The sequence below is a fragment of the Centrocercus urophasianus genome, unplaced genomic scaffold, assembly GCF_019232065.1.
Source record: "Centrocercus urophasianus isolate 14NV4802_14NV808 unplaced genomic scaffold, USGS_Curo_1.0 seq_23, whole genome shotgun sequence".
Taxonomy (NCBI): Eukaryota; Metazoa; Chordata; class Aves; order Galliformes; family Phasianidae; genus Centrocercus; species Centrocercus urophasianus.
This window is the reverse complement of record NW_024884789.1, coordinates 1,477,469-1,489,534: the sequence shown is the minus strand read 5'-3', so window position 1 is coordinate 1,489,534 and position 12,066 is coordinate 1,477,469.

Here is a 12,066-nt window from a genome sequence, read left to right as displayed (position 1 = left end):
GAATTAAGTGATGGTTTGTAAAAGCTGGTTTTCCACACCCTAAAATGATTGCACATTTAATATTAAAGCTCAGGAAATTAAATATGCATAAATTGTGTCTGAAAGTACAATTTACTACTGAAAACAATGCTTGAAAAAGAAAAACAAAGCTTTTCAGACGTAAGGTGAATCTTAAATTGTTCTTTATAAAGCCATTCAGGTTTTAGTTTATGAATCATCCTGTTCCCTGCAATAATATGCTGTCTGTGCAATCAGTGATGATAAATGGTACATAATTGTAAACTTGATATTGGTTTTCAATATTGAATTCATCATTCTGTCCTCTTAACACATATTAAATACCTTAAAGAATTTATATATTTGTTTGATTTATCTGTGATTTTTTCCAATATGTAAAATTTATTAGTTTGCTAGTTTTTGAGAATCTAAAGGTAGACAACATCATTAATAATACTGAATAATACTGTTGGCCTTATTTATGCATGGCTCCCTTCTACCAATACAAAGTGTCCAAATCAGATACAAACATATTAGTTGTAGGCAGTACAGAAAATACAGCCTTAACTGGAACCAATTCTGCTCATGTTTTGTTTGACTTCCCTGATCTACCCAAATAATAATTGCAAGAATTTATTCTCATTTAGGAAGGTAATTCTGCATTCCTACAGCTCGCATTTCACTTAATGCAGTGACAGAATGGTTGAGTAAGCTACCAAATTTAGAGAAATACAATAAATACTTCAGTCTGAAGAGTAAAAAAACTTAGAGATCCCTCACAGCTTCAGTTCTTCCAAAGACCTCTGTAATACCACGGGCCCAGTCCCTTAAATGTGAAGGTGCATTTAAATTGTCCCAGCACACGTGGTGAAAAAAAATACAGAAAGCAGGAATCCTGGGTAATACTAGCAAAAGTATGCAGATCAGTCCCAGCAATTATTCATTTAATTCAAATAGATATTTAGCATGTGTCTGCAGGACGTTCCTCCTTACTGCTGGATGAGGTAGAACCAAGGGGACGGGAAGAATCTCATCTGCACACTGCCAAGCAGTCACCAAACATGTAGTGAACATCAGCAGCAGTACTTAGAACTGGGTTAGAAGCTGAAAAGGCCAATCCCTTTAGTTTGTCTGATAATTCAAAGAGTTAAACTGAACTTAAAGGACTATGCAACTGCAGTTCCTTAAACTGAGGCAAGACCAAAGAGGAAACCTTCTGGCACTGATGTTAATAATGCAAGAGGTGCTCGGTGAAGGGAGAGTGATATGAAGCAGCGGCCTTTCTGCAAAGGCTGGAAGAGCCACAAGCAAGCATGGAGAGAAAAAAAAAAAAAATGGAAAAAGGAGCAACTGAAGAAGAACTGATTCAATTTGTGCACCCACATTAACAGCGAGTTCCCCAAAATCCTACTTCACACAGAAATCCCTGCAGGCTGCTCTCACTTACAAAACTCCCCTCTGAAGAAGGCTGACTAGAGTTACAAGTGCTAGCAAGAGTAAAACAAGTAATAAAGAGAAACTAAGGGCTGAAATAGATAGAAATTCATGTGACTGGCATACTGAAATAAATGTTATATTAATTTATACCTTATTTAAATGTACTTCAACGTATGCTGGGGGAAATTTGTTTCAGAACTCAGCCAGTTTTCTTCAAACGGCTGTCTCCAAATAGTGACAGTATTAAAGACAGAACTTAAAACTGCATGAAATGCACTTTTATGCCAACTGGCATTTTTTGAACATCCAGAGGAAGGCACATTACTCTGCTATATTTCTTTCAAAAGAAATTGCAAGTTCACTGGTCTCATATTCAGTGAGAAAAAGGTTTTATTGCAGAAAGAAGAAACAAGTGGAAAGAAGTTGTGAATTTATCTTCATGATAGATTTCTATGTAGATTTTTACCCTGAAGTTTTAGGAAATAGTTGAATGTGAACACCAAGTAGAAGCAGTCTCTTAACTGTACCCCTCCTTTTCTATGTGTGTATTTATTTTTAATCACTATCATTTACTTGCAGAAAGGTAACACTCAGAATTTGTAATCAAGACAAGAGCTTCATATGATTCTTGTATATTAAAAGTAAAACACAAGCTAAAAAAATCTTAAAAAAAAAAAAATAATAATAACGTAAGCAACAATGAAGGCTAAATAGAAGAAATGTAACTGCCTACAACTGCAATGACCAATAAGAATCCTGGGAGTCCTGATTCCTGTTCCCAAACTCTGCTGACTGCAATTGCACATCTCAGTGCTGTGCTGCACTGTCTTCATCTCGAGAGGCTCAACCTGGGCCCTTCATAAAGGAAGCACCCGATTTTTGATCTGCTCTGCCATTTTTGGTTAGTGTCTTTATGCAGAGGTGAGAAGCCCACAGAGCAGATCCGTCCTGCATAGAGCCTTACAGTACAGGGAGAAGGCCGCCTTGAGACTGACTGCAGTTTTGTTTTCCTATCCTCAAATATGGAAATAGCATTCTATGTGCTGATTAACATTAATACGAAAATTACACTGGATATTTTCAGAGTTTGGAATTTATTCACAAAACAACAGCATGCCCCAATGCACCTATTTCTATGTTTTGCCATTTTTCAGGGGAAAAAATATATTTCTAAGATATTTTTTGTAAGATATGACTAAGTAACAAAATCAAAACTAGGAAATTAATAACCACGTGGCATTTCCATCCCATCAACTCTAATCAAAATAAATACACTCTAGTTAAAACCTGCAAATCCTAAGGATGCCACACAGTCACATTGTGTGCAAATGGAGAATACAGAAATCTCTGAAAGAAATGAAAATGAAGCAGCACTAAAATAACTCCTATATTTAAAAAAAAAAAAAAGAAACAACTCAATGTGCTCCCAGCACTCTCCGACTGCCCAAAACAAATAAATTTTGCCCTTCAAAATTTAAAAAGCACTTAAAAAGATAAAAGAAGGATCTGAAGGAAACGTGCAACTTTACAGACTAAAAGAGGTTACTAAGTTTATCATGATCATCAAATCAGAAATAGTACAGTGATGTAAAGCATGTTCTGATCGTCATGATGAATAACACACATCAATTAAAATGAGAATAATGGAAATAATGTAATTGCACCAGAGCCTTTGTTTCAAAGTCAGAACATCTTAAATCTTGTCTCAGTCTTTAGGACTTGATCAAAAGTTCTTTCCTAGGTGAGTGGTGAAGTGCTGGAACAGGCTGCCCAGGGAGGCTGTGGATGCCCTGTCCTCAGAGGGGACAAAAATCTTTGCACTGAGTGCCCTGAGCCTCGCCTGTGCCCTTTCTATGGAAGCAGGAAGTTACCATCAGCTAACAATCCCTGCACACCTTAATTCATCTCTTCTATACCCATCTCTTCTATATTCTGTTTAATCATGCTGTTACTATTGGCATCAGCCTATAAGTATATAACTTTGGATGTAAAACTCGCTGGTTCTGATAAACTTCTAATGCTATAATTGAATCAGTAGTGCTCTTCTACTGCTGGATGGTCAGGTAAGGAGAGGGATCAGAGGTTACATATCTAAAGTACACATCTATCTTATTGGTACACATCTGGAGTAGCTAACATTGACACTTTGGGATTGAAGGAAGAATCATCTTAATCCAGCTCTAAATTAGCTTGTTAAAAAAGGGCCTCTTTTGTCTATTGGTGGTTTTTATCCACAAACAGCAGATTAAACAAAGGTATTTGCTTGGCAGGCAGTGGTTGTTACCCTGCCAATTAGCTCAACAGGAAGCAAACAACCTGCTGACCCTCCTGGGCAAGCAGAATCACTGAGACAAGCAAATGAGACTGTAGTAAGGGCCGTAGTTCAGACAGTTGTTACTACCATATATTGTCACAGATTTATTCTACATTTGCCCTGGAATTATGTCAACAGTACAGAATCACAGAAGTATAAGGTTGAAGAGAAACAAAGACATCACTGTGCTATAATCAGCAAAATGATGGAAAAGTTGTCCTTTCCTTACTATGCTTTCGTCACCAATGCTAAGGAGGCCTAGTGGGCTGTAGGAAAATCCCAAGAGATGATAATGGCCTGCTAGTCTTGTAAGCCTGTCAGTCACTGATCAAATTACTCCAGCAAGGAGCAAGTTACATCTGAACCACTCACAAGCAGCCAGTAGCTTGTTTTTCCAAACTTCCAGTGCATGAGGTTTCACAATCTCTATGCAGAATTCACTACAGTGTTATCATTTAAGAATATTTAATGTTAGTTGTAGTTTCATTTTCAAAACCCCAAATTGTGCCTTTTTTTCCTTTCAATTAAGTTGAAATTCAGAAACAGAAAGAAAAATGGAACATTGCATACTGAGGTGTTTGGACAGCATCGTATTTTGAAAAGCAAGAAAATAAAATTGATAATTCTCTCTGTCCTTGCCTACTGTGACATTCACTGATGACTGTTTAGCAAAATAACTGCTCCGTGTTTTCAGCACACAACAATAGTTACAGTTAGCCTTTGCTGTTAGGTGGCATTCTCGGGATGCAGAGTCTGGAGCAGCAAGAGAACTTTGGTGAATAATGAGAAAGGCAGTTTTAATAAGATTCCTCAGCTATGAGCATACACATTGCTCCGACAAAACTTTCATCTGAGCCTCCCCTGCATGTCTTCACATTGGATCAAATAAACAGAGAAGCAGAAAAGTAGACTGAGATAAAAATGTGATGGGACACAGAAAGATGCTCTAATAGATAAAAAGCTACAGTCGCTTTCAGAAAAGATTTTTCCACTTTGTACTCCTATTGTCTGAAATCAAGCCTGAACAGAAGAATCTAGCTTGATAAAATATAGGGAAAATATCATAAAAGAAAATAATGAAAATGCTGTTACAGACTTTTGTGAGTATAAATAGTTTCAGAAATGAAACTGTCAAGCCCAGCATCAGAAATGCTGTAGAAATATAGTCGTTTTAATGGTCAGCCTGCTGCAATCACACAAACATTCTCCAGTTCCTTTCACAGCCTTGCATCTCTAGTTGGTTGGGTTTTTTGTTTGTTTGTTTTTAAATTTGACATATGGGGAGACATTAGTTGGAGCTTTAAGGGGACAGAATCTAACAGAGAAACAGAAATAGATCAAGAGAAGATAAGGAACAGAAGTCACTGAGGGGAGATATTGAGATATTAAATTCCAAAAAGGAGCTGAAAAGACAGGACAGGAAGAAAAAATATTAAAAAAAAAAAAAAAAAAAAAAGAGTGAGATGAGCTAGAAAACAGCATGCTGAACTCAATTCTAAGCAAAAATAATAGATCAAAATAATCCAGCACTGTCCATCCATCCATCTTACATGCTTCCAAAGGTGTAAGTTGTTGCACCTGTAAGAGCATTCATGTTACCTGCTTCTAAACACAGAACTGGAACCATTCTGTCACAGAACTGGGTTTGCTCCTTTGCCTTCCATTTACCTCATCAGAGAAATTTTCTCTTACCTGTAGCTGCACTTGTGAGTCCAACAGTGGGGACATCTCTTCACAGCCATGCTCTGCATCTCCTCAACAGCACACATTACATTCATGTGGAATCAGGACTAGAAAAAAGAGGAAAAAATATTATGGGACATAATGCTACCTGCCTAAAATCTCCATAAACCAGAAAAAAGTCCACTATTTACAGCCAAAGGTGATGAAGCAAGAGAATGAATCTTTGGCTCAAATCCTAGCTGAGCTACTCAGTTGGCATTTGTCCCCTGGAAAATCACGTGAACTTCTCTGCCTCAGTTCAAGCAGTTCTAAACTTGGCTAAGCAGCAAGACTTTTCTGAAAAGCACCAGCCTTTGACCTTAAGTTGCATGACTAAATGCATCTCAAAAACCTTGAGCTGAATGATGCTGTAAATTATTTTTTGGTTATCTACCTCTAGAAACTATGCAGTTGCTCACACAACAGTCCAACATGAAATAATGGAATGATGACACAGCTAAACACATATCATAGTCCTGTAAGAGACTGCAAAGAAGTGGTGCCACTTAGCAGGCAGGAGCTCGGTGAAAGTAGAACACAATCAACATATCCAGAAAATAATCGCACTCTCACAGTTGATGATCCAGACTCTTCCCACCACCAGCTAAGCATTATGTATTTCCACAGCAGTAGTTACAAGGATAACCGCAGTGTTGGAGGATGAGGAAAGACACTGGAAGGAACCTCTCAGCTTTTAGCAAAGGATGATGATGTGTAAAGGAGTTGAAGAAATTCACCACATTGAAACTCAGTAGCCAGTATCACAACAAATGTGCCTTTTTAATGAATTTGAAAAACACAGCAAACATTCTCATGTAGCACCACTCTAAGAGAACCATTTTAGCAATTTCAAGAATGAATTTTGCATAACTGCAGTATGAAGTCATAACAGAACTATCTAACATTCATGATGAAAGCCTTGAGGACAATGACAAAGGCATCTGCTAATAAGACATTCACAAGCAGTGTATACCCAGTAGAGTTGGGCAAATACTGCAGTCCATTTCCCTTGGATATTCATTTGAATTTTTAAATGGATTTCTTTTGACTATTCACATCCCTTTTGTGCTCGCTTTCCATGAATAGCAAATGAGCTTTAATAAGGTAATAATCATGAAAAACACATTGTAAGCTTGAACATTTGCCAAATGAAAACCTCAATTGGTAAGCAAGATGCATCTCACTTGATGAATTTTACACTAAATTCAAGATACTTGTTGCTGGTCAGTTTTCACACTCATACAGTTAGGAAACAGAATAATATTACATACAAAACTAGGCAGCATCATTTAAAGCACTGCTATACACTACAAGATATACTTGAGTTCTTTTCTGGCTAAGAATTAGATCTTGATACTAATTACGACAAAGCCATGCATTTTGGAATTCTGCTTTTTTTTCCTTCTTTGAAAAGAATTATATATCCTTTCAAAGTTTAAACTGTTCTCTGCCCAGGCCTGATGGGCACTGTGGCATTCCAACACATCGAGTCGCTGTGGCTATTAAAAAAACAAAACCCTTATGCTTTTGGTGAGTAAAACATCAAGCACCTTACATGCACAGCTGAACACCAAAAATGCACTATGATGCATTTTCCTTTAATTCCAACATATGCCTCCGAGATCTCAAGGAAAAGCTTTTATATCCCATTTGTACAGCAAATTTTAACAGCAGACTTCCCCACAGGTCAAATGAAAGCCTGTTCAATTTCTCACAATAGGAATCTATGAGGAAATTAATCACCCAGAAATTTCCTTGATTTTGAAAGCTAGGGGGAGAAAAAAAAAAAAAAAAAAAAAAAAAAACACTTACAACTCTGTTTTCTACAGCAGAGTAAATAAACCTCAGAGCATTATGTCCTGCAGCACTGACCCCAAGCTTGAGCTAGGAGGGAAAGATTCCAGTTTGATAGTGGGTGGACAAAGGCGACCTGCCAGGCCTTTCCATCCCTACCTGAGACCATCCTTTGACCTGCACGTACAGTAGCTGCAGAGGCTGGGACACCTCAGGCCCCACTTCACCGTGAAGCTTCCAACCAACTCAAATGCATTTTGATGCCAAGACTGATCTGGCGAACTCCTTCTTTGATCTAACTTATCTCAGCAACTCGTAACACAACAAATATAAACATATTTTATGGAAACAGAAAGATTAGAATCCACCAAGTGTTGATCATAATCTACAAATAAATGAAAGCTCCTTAATCAGCTACAGTATAACATTCAAACGGTGCTAGTACAAAGGCTTTTTGCCTTTAGTATTTAAAATCTTGCATCAGCAAATGTGTGGAATGAACAAATTAAAGTACAGAAAGCGAAATGAAACAACATACAGCTTTGCAATGCAGTGATGTAATAAGTTTTTGAACTGCATCCAAAGAAGAAAAGGGTGGTGGGAGGAAAATCAAAAGTACACCGTAGTAAGAGTGAGGAATTCTGACAAATCATTTTTATGCTTCTGGTAGTTGTAAACACCAAGTAGCTCCATCCTCCTGCCACAACTGCAGAGATCCGCAGGACAAGTTGGCTCCTGCTGGTTTTTCATTGCTGTTGTTTTTTAATTTATTTCAGAACAGCCTCAGTTTCCAGTTTATTTTGGAGAAGAAATCTGTCTAGTTACATTACAAGCAACTCAAAGCAGTTTGTTCACAGTACAGAAAGGCTGATTTTAGCCCATCAGACACAGTAATGGGAGTGAGTTGCATTTCAACTGCAAATCAGTTTAATAGTGTCTCCCAGTGGTGATAAGCGGTATTGAAAACTTAACTGTAAGGTGGGCCATAAAGAAATCCACTGAGAAAATCTGAATCCTAACAATTGATGCACGAGAAAAGCAAATCACAAGAGAGGAGAAAGAGAAAGAGAGGGGAAGAAAATTAGCATCTTGTGTTCTTTGCGATGACTTGTAAAATAATTGTAGAGGATAAATGAAATAATCCAGCTAATTATAAGCTTGTCAGTCAAAGAGAAATCCTAGGCAACACAAAATAAAGTCCAATTTATAAGAGATTCAGCAAAAATAATTAAAGGAGGGTGATACAATTAATGCTAGTTGGCTCGGGATTACAGAAAATAGACCTTGTTTAACTGTCTTGATATCTTTCTTCAACGAGAGTACGGGATTTGGGGATAAAAGCAATATTGCCACTATAACAAGAATTCTGCCAAGAATTTCCTGAAAACCAGCAATTTGTCAGCGCTGCTTTTTTGAAAGTTGCAAAGCAGCACGGGATGTATTACATTGAGCAAGAAAGTTTAACTGATAGATCTTAGAATTAAATACTTTTTTCAGATTTCCTACCAGAGTAACGGTGGGGATTCCTTCTGCATATTTTTGTTGTTCACATGGCACCTCAGGCACAGGGCAGACCACTGGCCTGGCTCATTTCACAGGCTGAGTCCCAGCAAGCCAGATATTTAGATACACACAAAGTTATATTTTAAGCTTCCAGCAGCAAAAGATGTGAAGCATGCTTACATAGCAGGAGCCCTGACTAGGAAATACTGGCTCTTCAAAAGATACTTTAGGGTAAGGATAGACATGCAGTTTAACCAGTTCCCTCAGGACAGCTCTAACACAAGTGAGTTCGTCTAATTCTAACATGTACGGGAGAACAAGTAACTTGACTGTTACATAGTATTTGATTCAGGCCACGATGCCAAACCCAATTCCAGTACACAGAACACAGTGGGGATTTTCAGCAACAGCAATAAATCTCAACAGAAATTTAATAATAAAAGACTAAAGAGCTGTAAAACACGAAAAACAAAGAGTTGGACTTTCATAACTTATCAAAGAGAAAGCAAAAGAGGTCATCAGGTGACAGCATCACACTGTTAGAGGTAGAGAAACTTGACAGGAGAAAACTTTCCAGTTTTACAAATACCTCATGAAGAAAATCAGTAAATTCAGACTATAGGCAAAGTCATTTTTTTTCCAATAACAAACACAATTAGACTCAGCACAGCTCCTTTAAGCAGAAAGACATTTCCAATGCTGGACATTGCTGACCCAGAATACGTGCTACATCCATTAAGCCGAGATTCAGCACTACTAGCTGAATGCAGTAACATTCCTGGGCCTTCACCTATGACATTTATGCACACCATATCACTTCTGCTAACAAATGGAAGGAGTTTTTATATGTTTTCTAACAAATGAAGGCAAAGAATTTTTCCTCAGAAGTACAACCATATACATAAGAGCCATGGATACTGATCTTTGCTTTACGTGGTCTTTCATTCAAAAAAGGATTGTCAGCTTCTCTTATCGGCACTTCTCTGCAGCCGAGCAGGAAGGAGACTAACCTTTAACAAGGCAATCAGTGCTGGTATCCAGCACACAGCTGGGTGAGGATTGTATTTCACACTTTACAAGGGCAAGGATCAGCATGTTAACCCCAGACCTTTCCAGATTTGGGTACTATTTTTACATTATTTGGCTTTTCCTGAACCAGCCATCTAGGAGAAGGAATCTCTAAGAGAAAAGACAGTCATTTATTCAGCTTCGTATGAATTAGAAGCAGATACTGAACTGCCCATTGCTTCAAATTTGCTTTAAGAATAGGAGAAGCAGCTTCAAAGATATGCTGTAAGAAAATCAAACCTTTCACCTTCGATCACTCCAGTGATGGAGCTCGTGGAGAAGAAAACATATCAAAATATCCTTTCCTTAAGAAAATATTACAGAGTTCTGTTGATTCCAGAATTGCATGAATCCTGGACTCCAATACTCTGATCTCAGTTTTGTTGCTTTACCATTTCTTTAGGCTGTCTACTCATAGAACAGAGTAGATGACCACAGGATAATTTGCTATACACATTTTTACACACTGTTCTGTCACCAACTTAAACGTAAATACAGACTTGGCTGATGTGGCCCAACTTGCCTGGCAGCCCAGCTCATAACACAGAAAAACAGGGGAAGCTGCATCACATCACAACAGGTTTTAGGCACCTGAGGAATGAATCCTTTTGTAAGAAAACCCAGCAATTGCTTTGTCAGGACAAAAGTAAGGTGTATCAAAGGTTTATCTGTGTGACCCCAACTGACAAATACTGGTAAGCAGCCAAAATGGCATTACATTACACTGTCATCAACACATCACACCTGTATTTGAATACTTGTCCATGCCTAGTGCACGCTCCATTTCCACATAGAGATGAATAATAACCTATATAATGCACTGCTTTACTTCTGTGTTCAAAACTAGTTCTGAGGTCATATTGTTGTCAGCTATTTGTCAGATGAGTCATACTTCAATCTTGGGAAACCTGAGCCAAAATCCGGTATTTTCCACTGATCTGAAATGCTGCTTCACTGAAAACGGAGCAACTTCTATCTAAAGGTACTGCATTGCAATTCTGCACTGCATCTCCTGACATGTTTTTCCAAGCAGAGGGAAACCTCCTCAGAGGCTCACACTTCCCAACATAGGGAAGAACAAACATGTAATTGAACTTTAAAGAGACTTCTCTCACTCACAAAGCAAAAGCTTTCCCAAGACTTACAGGCATTCTCCAAAGGAGCACTGTATGAAGTAAGGTATACTGTAGGAAAAGAAAGAAATATTTATACTGGTTTCTTTCAGTCGGGTCTGCCGTGTCATGTTTCTCAACCACTGAAAGGAAAATCATATGAAGAGAGCTATGTTTCAAAGGCATGCAGTTGTGCTGCATTCCACCTTCATTCTTTACAGTTTGTTGAGATCTTCTAATTCAGATACCTAGATCGCATCAGCAACTTCTACTTTAAAACAATTGATGATGTTCCTGTTATACTGCTGGTTTTGCTTCTCTGCGCAAACTTTCTGTCATGTATAAAGGCAATTACTAGATGAGCAAAAAGTTTGTCTCTGATCTCACTAGGACAAACTCAATTGTTAGATGGAGCGCAACCAGTCCTACACCTTCCATGAGTCAACCTTACACACACTTTGATGCCTAAGAGGTTGCACACCAAGGCAGGAAGGGCAACTGAGAATTTGAAAGATCGTCTAACTAGGATATTAGAAATAAGCATGCAGCTCCTCAGCAGTACCAGCAGCACATGAACTTACTCCAAAGGTCTTGCATTTTTTTTCTGTAAAACAGTGAACAAAGTAGAGCAGCGATCTCAGTCACTTCCGATTAATTAACTTTCCTTTTATTGCAGTCACAGAATGACACAATACAGGCATGCTGATCTGTGCTCTTCACTGCACCACAGCAGGGAGCAGCCGCTGCGTTTCAAACTGAATTCTATATATTTTTTTCCCAAATGTTCTTTCCCATCCCCTTCGTGTCACCACAGGTTATGCTATATTTGTTTCTACTGAACAAGAGCTCCATCATTTTGGTCTCCATTTCGCCTTTCCTCTCACATCTTGCTTACATAATACATCTAAAATAATCTAGACTACCAACCAAGACCACACTGCAGTCGTCTCTCACCAAGTTTTAACACTTCCTCCTCCTCACATGCTGAGAACTTGGCTTCTACAAACCAGTTCCTTACAGATGGTACTTACATCTACTGGCACCAACTGGTTACTTAGAAATATTAGTTACTGGAGATACGCATTTTACAAGATATGCGAAATAGAAGCAAGTGGAATA